We start from the raw sequence: 8479 nt of genomic DNA on the forward strand, positions 1-8479 counted from the left end.
TGATAATTACATTTGCAAGTCAGTGATCTTAAGGATCTTGAAACCTGAGAGTGGCATTCGTTTCTTCCACACCAGTGTTGCTGTCTGTGCATCCCGGAGCTATGGGGTGAGTGGGAAACGCCCCCAATTAGCTTGTCAGTATCAGCAAAGGAGCAGCCGACATCAGGACCAACGAGACGTGCTGGTGGCCCATCAGGAAGAATCCACTCTCCCAGAGACTTCTCGGCAAGGGCACGGTACACAATGGGGGCTATCTACCCGCCACGTCCCATCAAGGGTCTTTCTAGTCCCACGTCAGTGTTACCCAATTTCTAATCAGTCTTTGGCCCAGATTCCCTCCCTGAGCGGCACCAGCACATGCCTGGGCCCCTGCTAGTGTTAAATCTGCCTTGAGCTGGGACCCAGCTTGGCAAAGAGCCTGCAGCCCCCTCTGTGCTGGAGGAGTGAGAGCAGCCCTGGCACTGGGCAGGGCAGCCCTGAGGGAATGAACCCAATGTGCCCGTGAGGCCCTGATCCAGAACCTCTGCCAGGCAGCTTGTGCTGCTCGGGCGTCTCTAGTCTCCGGCGAGGATTCAAAGCTTCTCTGCTCCAGGAACCCTGTGGGAGGGAGGCAGGGCACCTGCAGGATAAATCTTCCTGCTGGCAGAGCCCCGGTCCCCTCCTCATGGGCACAGGGCGTTGCACATGGCACCCACCACATGCACACACCCCTTTGTGGGGAGAATCAGCTCTGGGATATTGGGGTCAAACCCTTCCCACCTCCTCCCTGCAAACCTTCTCCTGGCTTCAGTGAGGGAATGGGGGCGTGAGGGGCTAGTGCGGTAACAGCAGCAGCGTGGCCGTGGGGCTCGGCCGGTGGCTGGGGCCAGTCGCCTGAGCATGAACCCAGCCGACCCCAGGAGATGGACCCGGGTCACCAGCCCAACCCACCACGCGGCTGCTGCCGCTGCCCCGTTAGTGCGCGAGCTCCCACAGACCACGCAGGGGAGAGCCCCCAGCTGCAGGAGAGACGCCCCTGAGTGCCTGGCAGGGCCCAGCTCCTAGCTGACCTGCACTGCTGGGGGTCAGGGGGCTGGGTGACAGGGGGGCGTTGGCTCTGGGGTGGGACTGTCACGTCCCCCCCCCCGCCAAGCCAACAGGATCACAGCAAACGAAACCAGCTTGGCCCACAGGGGGAAAGTTCAGTCCAGGGCCGGGTGCATTCTGGGAGCAGGGGCGGTGCAGACAAAGGGCCGATACGGGCAGCTCTGAACACTCTGCGCAGAACTGCCTGTCCTGCCCCGCAGCCCCTGGTACAGGGGGCTTTTCGCCATAGTTTTAATCAGGCCAATAAATTGAAACAAACCCCTGTTAAATCATTGCTCAGCCCGAGTCCTTCACCCACATTCCTTAGGGCATTGGGTGTTTCATTTCCTGCCTCCATTTCCCACAGAGACACAATTTCCTTTGCACAGATCCGTGAACAGCAAAACCTCACTGTGTCTCTGGTCTGAGCCAGGGTGTTCGATTCCAGTGAACCCTTCTCTCCTGCAATGGCGATGGTCAGACAGAGGGGACGTGGCACCTGCATCCCTGCCAGGGAGATATTGGCTCCGCTCTTTCTTTCTGCTGCTGTTGTTAGTCCATGAAACATCAAGGGTGGAATGCAAGGCTGAGTTCATGCACCAGCCCTCAGTGCCCCAGAGAAATCCTGCCCCCTGCTATTGGAACGATGTGCTGGAGATTTGAATGGGAAAGGGACTGTCTGAATTGTCAGAGTGGGGAATGAACAGCAATCCACAGCAATGTCGTTCACACAAACACACTCTCATCCTGCTCCAGCCGGAAGGGAAATGGGCAGGAATTCTCGCTGTTCAGCCCAGGACACACTTACACTTATGCGCAGCCGTGAGTGTGCTGGGGAAGCTGGTCTGAGCAAACAATTTGAAGTGACAATTCAGTGAGAACAGAATCATCATGTAGGGAAATGGGTGTATGTCAAGTAGTTGTGACCGAGTGGTTAAGGTGATGGACTAGAAATCCATTGGGGTCTCCCCGTGCAGGTTCAAATCCTGCCAACTACACAAGCACTGCACTATTATTATTACTGTAGTCTTAGTGCCTGAGCATCCAGAGTGCAAACTGCAGCCAGATCTACTTTTACTCTGTCTACACTTAAAATGCTGCTGTGGCACTGCTATAGCACTTTGGAGTAGACAGTGACTGGAGGGGTTTTCCCATCCCTGTAATAGCTGCATTGACAGAACAATTCTTCCTTTTAGTTAGCACTATCTAATCCGGGCTTAGGTCACCTTAATTCTATGGGTTTGGGGGGAGGGGGGATTCGCACCCTGAGAGACGTCGCTCTGCCAGTGAAGTACCCAGTGTACACCAGCCCTTAGATCCCTCTTGGTATTTCAATGCAGGCACTGACCTGTGAGAGGAAAACATCAGCTCACAAACACACAGACTGAATTCCCCACATTTAATCTCGCTGCACTTTCCAAAAGTCACGAAATTCAATTCATTCTTGCTAGGACAGAGAAAAAATAAGTGACACTAAGTTTTTGGCTTGGTTAAATAAAACTAAGTGTTTAATTAATATAGTAAAAATCTGTCCTGATTCCTCTAACTAACTCCATCGCGTGAAATAGGAACAGAGACAAATCTTGTCAGTGATGACTAATTTCGCAAATGATCTTCCCATTATTAATTGGAGGTCTGGGCATCTCCAGTGTCATTGCTCTGCATTCACCTTCCCCTAGAATTGTTCTCGGACATTCACCTTCCTCTGCAGCATGGGGCTTGGGTCACTTGCTGAAGAATTCCCTGCACCTTGAGGGCTTTAAGCCACGAGTTGAGAACTTCAGTAACACAGACATAGGTTAGGGGTTTGTTCCCATTCAATGCTGTTGTGGGACATTCCCAGGCCTGGAAATGTACCAACGACAGAATTTGAAGAGCAAACCTGGCTCCCCGCACCAGGTGGGATTTGAGTGTTTTGTCCCTGTCACTTAGTCTTTGTCAATAGTACAGACGCCAGGGGCAGGACTCCAGGCTCTGCTTGTGGGATCCTTGCCCAGGCGCTGGGGTGGGGGGGGCGGTGGAGAAAGAATTGTAGATTCTGACCTGCACTCTGGAGAGGAGGTAATAAGTGAAGGGGGCATTTTTGACTGCTCCCCTGCCTCAGTGTCCCCAGGGCTGGAATTCTACATTCCACGGGGGCAAATAAGGGGGTGATGCCATTTGGTTAATGAAAACCAGTGATCCATGTGAGGTTTGAACTCACAACCTTAGCATAGCTCCTCTCAGCACTGCTGTATAAGTACTGTGCACTAACCAATTGCGCCACTGGAGCACCTTTTAATTATGGTTTTCCGAGACCCCTAGGTTGATACAGGCAAGGAGTGATCCCAAAGACTTCACAGTGCAGCTGAGAGCAGGGGTTAAGAGCAGGTAGCAACAAGTGTTGTACTCGGTGGGGTGGATTCTTCTTAATGGTTCCAGGCCCCATTTCACCCTTTTGTTCTTCCTGTGTAATAACAGAGCTGGTTAAGACTCAATGGAGAGTCTTGCTGCAGACCAACAGAGCTGAAATCACTGATAAGCAGCTCTAAGCACTAGTCCTGCTTTGGGACAGTGTCTCTCATGCAAGAAACTGCCCAGTCTGCGCTCGCAGTGAGGCTCCCTCACTAACAGCTGAAATCAGGGAGAGCTGTGTGAAGTGCAGGGCCCCAGGGGGGCCGGAACAGGGGGGAACAACACCCCAGGACTTTTAAAAATGGGCTGGCTCTGCCTTGCCACTTTCTAATGACCATACGGGCGTGTGAGGGGGGGCGGGCACGGAGAGCAGGGAGCGGGAGGCGGGGTCCTGGGGGAAGAGGCAGCGTAAGACTGGGTCCTTGGGAATACGGGGTGGGGCTGGGGCGTGGCCTCGAGTGGAAGGGGTGGGGCTACTGTTTGGGCTCTGGTGGCCGCTACTTTTAGGGAGCCTGTTCCGCTCCTGGTGGGACCACAAGACGTCCCAGAGCAGAGGGTGGCCAGCAGAGCGGTGACAGGGTGGAACGGCAAGTGGCCGGCAATGTGGCCAGACAGCGGAGGGAGAAAGGGGCTTTCCCCCCGGGAGGTGAGAGGTGAACTCTGGGTTTTCACTGACCCAGGACAGCAGCTGTGGGTGAGGTGCAGTGAAGGGAGGGGCACATCCACAGAGCTTCTGGGGTCTGGATTTAGGAGCCCGAGGCAAAAGGCCACTGCCCAGCGCACTGTGGGGGGGGGGTGTTTTGCTCATAGTGTTGTGTTATGATTGTGGTGTTTTCCCAAGTTAATACAAGGTGATTTTCCTCCTTTTTCTTAAAGTTTCTTTTCTACACTCAGTGGTTGTGAGTGGGGAAAGTATCGCCTCTTAGAGGCACCCAGTGGCCAGGGTTAGTTTCCCCAGGTTATTGGGTGGGGGCTTAAGCAGACTGTGTGTTGTATTGTTGAAGAGGATCCCCAAGCACCCAAACAGGGAATTGTAACTTCAACCTTCAGAGTAAGAGCCAGAGGTGCTGCCAGCTGAGCTAGCCAGGCTGCCTAAATGTATTAACCCCTTTCACCGCAAGAGCAAACACCGGGTACTTCTGTGCTTCTCAGCAGCTGGGAAAAAGCCTCTTGGGGGAAATGTCTCCTGCCCCACCACCAAAAGGAGCCCATTGAGTGGGAACGGTTGGAGGCCCCACCTGCTTTCCAACCACCTTGTGATGCTGGCCGCAGAACGAATGCTGGTCTGTGAGTGGCCTTCAGTGGGTGTTCGGCATGGCAGGGAGCAGCCTGGCTGGGTGTCTCTGTGGCTGTCTGCTGGCCACACATAGGCATGGTTCTCCCCTCCTCTGGCCCTGCCCTCCGTTGCTCTGTGGCTTTTAAGCCTGCCCTTGGCGCTGTCAGCACCAGCCACCTCTGCCCTAGGTGCCCAGAGGAGGAGAGGTGTGTTGGGCTCCCGCCTGGGACTCTGCCTCCCTCCTGCCTAGCCCTGACTATGAAGCCTGGCCCTGGCCCTCCTTCCTTTAAATGCCATGTGGGCAAGAGGAAGAGTGTGGCAGCTGGAGGTACAGGGACCAAAGATGTGGACATCAGGTGAAGCAGCGAGAAACAACCATCCGGTCAACCCGCAGGACTCTCTAGCCAGACTGTTAAGTTCTAGGACCCCAACCTATAGCCGCCCATTGAACCAGCCAGACCAAAGACCTGTCTCCAGTGGGCATCAGTCAGGGCTGTCTCCTGCAATTTTGCTGCCCCCAGTGGCGAAAAAAAAGGCTGCGATCAGCGGCACTTCGGTGGCAGCTCTACCACCGACACTTCATTCTTCAATGGTGATTCAGCAGCAGGGACCTGCTGCTGAATTGCCGCCGAAGAGCCAGACATGCTGCCTCTCTCCATTGGCAGTCCCAAGCACCTGCTTGCTGCGCTGGTGCCGGCCCTGGCCTCAGTCACCCAGCAGGAGGGGAGCGGGGGGAACCTTACTCTAGTTCACCAAGAGAGGGTAGTCAAGCACATTGAGCTCTGAGGCTTTGCAGCAAACCAACCAAGAGGTCCACTAAGATTTGAATCCAGATTGCAGGATTCAGAGTCCAGAGTGCTGCCCATTACACCATGGGACCTGCTGCTAGGCCCTTTTCTGGACCCCTGTGACTCTCAGCTGGCTGGTTTGCACTCTGCACTTATTGCTTCCCACCAGCAGCTTCCTCTCGCGGGACTCTCTCTCCTCCTCCAGCGACTGTGGTCCTGCTCTACCGGATCCCCGGGTCCTGCCCTGAGTCCCCGCATCCCCCTGCTTTGTCTCCATTCCCTGCAGGCTGCAAAAATGTCAGGGGAGGCCACCCCCTCCCTTCACTCGGTGCTCCCACTCATATCGGCCAGCTGCAGCCTCATCTCCTGGAACTCGGGCAGCTGTCGCTTGATCCGGTCGTACCGTCACACGCTGACCGGCTCCCCTGCCTGGATGCTCTTGGAAATCCACAGGCGACACTGCAGGACTTTGCACTGTTGGTTTCTTTAATGTTGTGGTGTTTCCCCAGCCGCCGGAACAAAGCCGCCAACTCCTCCCTCACCGACTCCCACCAATCCCCCTGGTAACCACAGAACCCTCTGATGCTTTCCTGTTCTGCCAACACTGCCAGGCCTCACCCCCTGCTCCTTTATCTTGCAAGCTCTGGATGTTCAGCTTCCAATGTCCTCTGCCCTGGGTCAGGGACAGGGGTGGTTCCAGCACCAGCGCCCCAAGCGCGTGCCTGTGGCAGCAACCTGCAGGGGGGGCGGGCTGCTGGTCGCTGTGAGGTCGGCAGTCAGGCAGCCTTCGGCGGCGTGCCTGCGGGAGGTCTACTGGTCCTGCAGCTTCAGCGGCAATTTGGCAGCAGGTACACCGAAGGCGCGGGACTGGCAGACCTCCCACACACATGCCGCCAAATCTGCATTACCAGAGGATCTCCCACAGGCATGCTGCTGAATCCGCCTTGCCAGCAGACCTCCCTCAGGCATGCCACCGAACCTGCATTACCAGAGGACCTCCCTCAGGCATGCCGCTGAATCTGCGTTACCAGAGGACCTCCCTCAGGCATGCCGCTGAATCTGCGTTACCAGAGGACCTCCTGCAGACATGCCGCCGAATCTGCGTTACCAGAGGACCTCCCACAGGCATGCCGCCGAAGGCTCCCTGACTGCTGTTCTTGGGGTGGCAAAATACATAGAGCTGCCCCTGGTCAGGGAATTGCCCACATTGAGCACACGGTGAGAGCTGCGTGATCCGAACAGTCCATTGGCACCACCCTGCACTGGGCTGTCGACGTGCTCTCCTTCACGGAAATCCGGTCAATGTGACTCCTGGCCTGTCCCCGCAGAAAGGTGTATCCCCTCTGCAGCTGGTGTGAGCTCCTCTAACCTCACTACAGACCTGTGCCAGGTAGTGCTCATTGCACAAACATTTCCTCTGACAGTTGGGAAAACGGGACCAGTGGTCCTCAGGCCAGCTGACACAATTAAAATCCCCCCCTGCCCAGACCAAACATCGTGTTGTCCAGAGGAAGGGAGCTAGTCCCTTCCATTGATCTTCCCGTTCACGCCTTAACAGGGAACCATACACACTTTCCACAGAGCACAAAATCTACCAGTAATACCCTCCAGCACCTTCTGTGAAAAACAAGACTACAACCCCATGGTTCTTCCCTGGCCAGGAGGACCAGAGAGATGAGCCCTTCCTCCAATCACCCTCTGCCCATCACACTGCCCTAAAGTCATGAATGTGCATTTCCTGAACACCCACCATACCCAAGGCACTGGGCATCAAGCGCCTCCTCCTAGGCCCCCAAACCCCTGCCATCTTCCACATGGCCACTTTTACAGATGCCCCTTCCCTGGTACTGCCCTTGCTCAACTGCCAGAGGAGTTTTCATCCCCAATCCCTGCCTAGCAGCCCTCTGGCACCATTCCTGAGGGCTGCCTTGCCTCACTCTTTTCCTGAGATATTGAGAAAGACAGCTCTCATCCTTAAAGGTCAGGTGGGCCAACTAGCAGAAGAAGCCCACACTATCTTTTCCTACTGCAGAGCCCAAGCTCAGGGACTCACCTTGGGTGCAGGGACTGCTGTGCTCCCAGAAAACAAGCCGGCACTGCACAAAGAGGGATCAAAGGGCCCGCCAAAGCCTGGGATTGAACCAGGGACTTTTAGATCTTCAGTCTAACACTCTCCCAACTGAGTTACTTTGGCAGCCATAGAGCAGGATTTTGGCCTGTTGATTCTCTGCCTGGGATGTTTTTGCAGCAGTTGCACACAAACAGGACGTCATTGTGAGCAGCCCTTGAAGGCAAGAGTCACTTTGCCTGCCTTGCTCAGCTTGACTTGCTTCCTCACCCTATTCCTGCCTGAGTTCCGGGTTGACCTGGTGGCAGAAGAGGACTGGGGGCCAGTGGCAGGGGCAGCTCCAGGCCCCAGCACGCCAAGTGCGTGCTTGGGGCGGCAAGCCGCGGGGGGGCGCTCTGCTGGCGCCGCGAGGGCGACAGGCAGGCTGCCTCCCACAGGCGTGCCTGCGGGGGGTCCGCTGGTCCCGCAGTTTTGGCGGACCTCCACGGGCATGCCTCCAAAGCCGCGGGACCAGCAGACAAGCCACCGAAGGCAGCCTGCCTGCCATGCTTGGGGCGGCAAAATGCCTAGAGCCGCCCTTGGCCAGTGGACCGTGGTGGAAGTTGAGCTGGACCCTGAGCTAGACTAGCTAACTGTTGGTTGCATGAGAGACACTGTCCCAAAGCAGGACTAATGCTTAGAGCTGGATATCAGTGATTTCAGATCTGTTGGTCTGCAGCAAGACTCTCCATTGAGTCTTAACCAGCTCTGTTATTACACAGGGAAGAACAAAAGGGTCAAATGGGGCCTGGAACCCTTATGAAGAATCCACCCCACTGAGTACAACACTTGTCGCTACCTGCTCTCAGCCCCACTGAGAATGTTTTGGGGTCACCCCTCGCCTGTATC

The 8479-nt window shown here is 55.7% G+C and overlaps 1 non-coding gene across 1 annotated transcript; it reads left to right on the forward strand.

The window, feature by feature from the left end:
- Positions 1 to 1981: 1981 nt before the first annotated feature.
- Positions 1982 to 2063, forward strand: TRNAS-AGA. The gene has a single exon. It is a non-coding gene; the product is annotated as a tRNA-Ser (tRNA).
- The last annotated feature ends 6416 nt before the right edge of the window (positions 2064 to 8479 follow it).

Source organism: Mauremys reevesii, linkage group 17 (genome assembly GCF_016161935.1).
Source record: "Mauremys reevesii isolate NIE-2019 linkage group 17, ASM1616193v1, whole genome shotgun sequence".
Taxonomy (NCBI): Eukaryota; Metazoa; Chordata; order Testudines; family Geoemydidae; genus Mauremys; species Mauremys reevesii.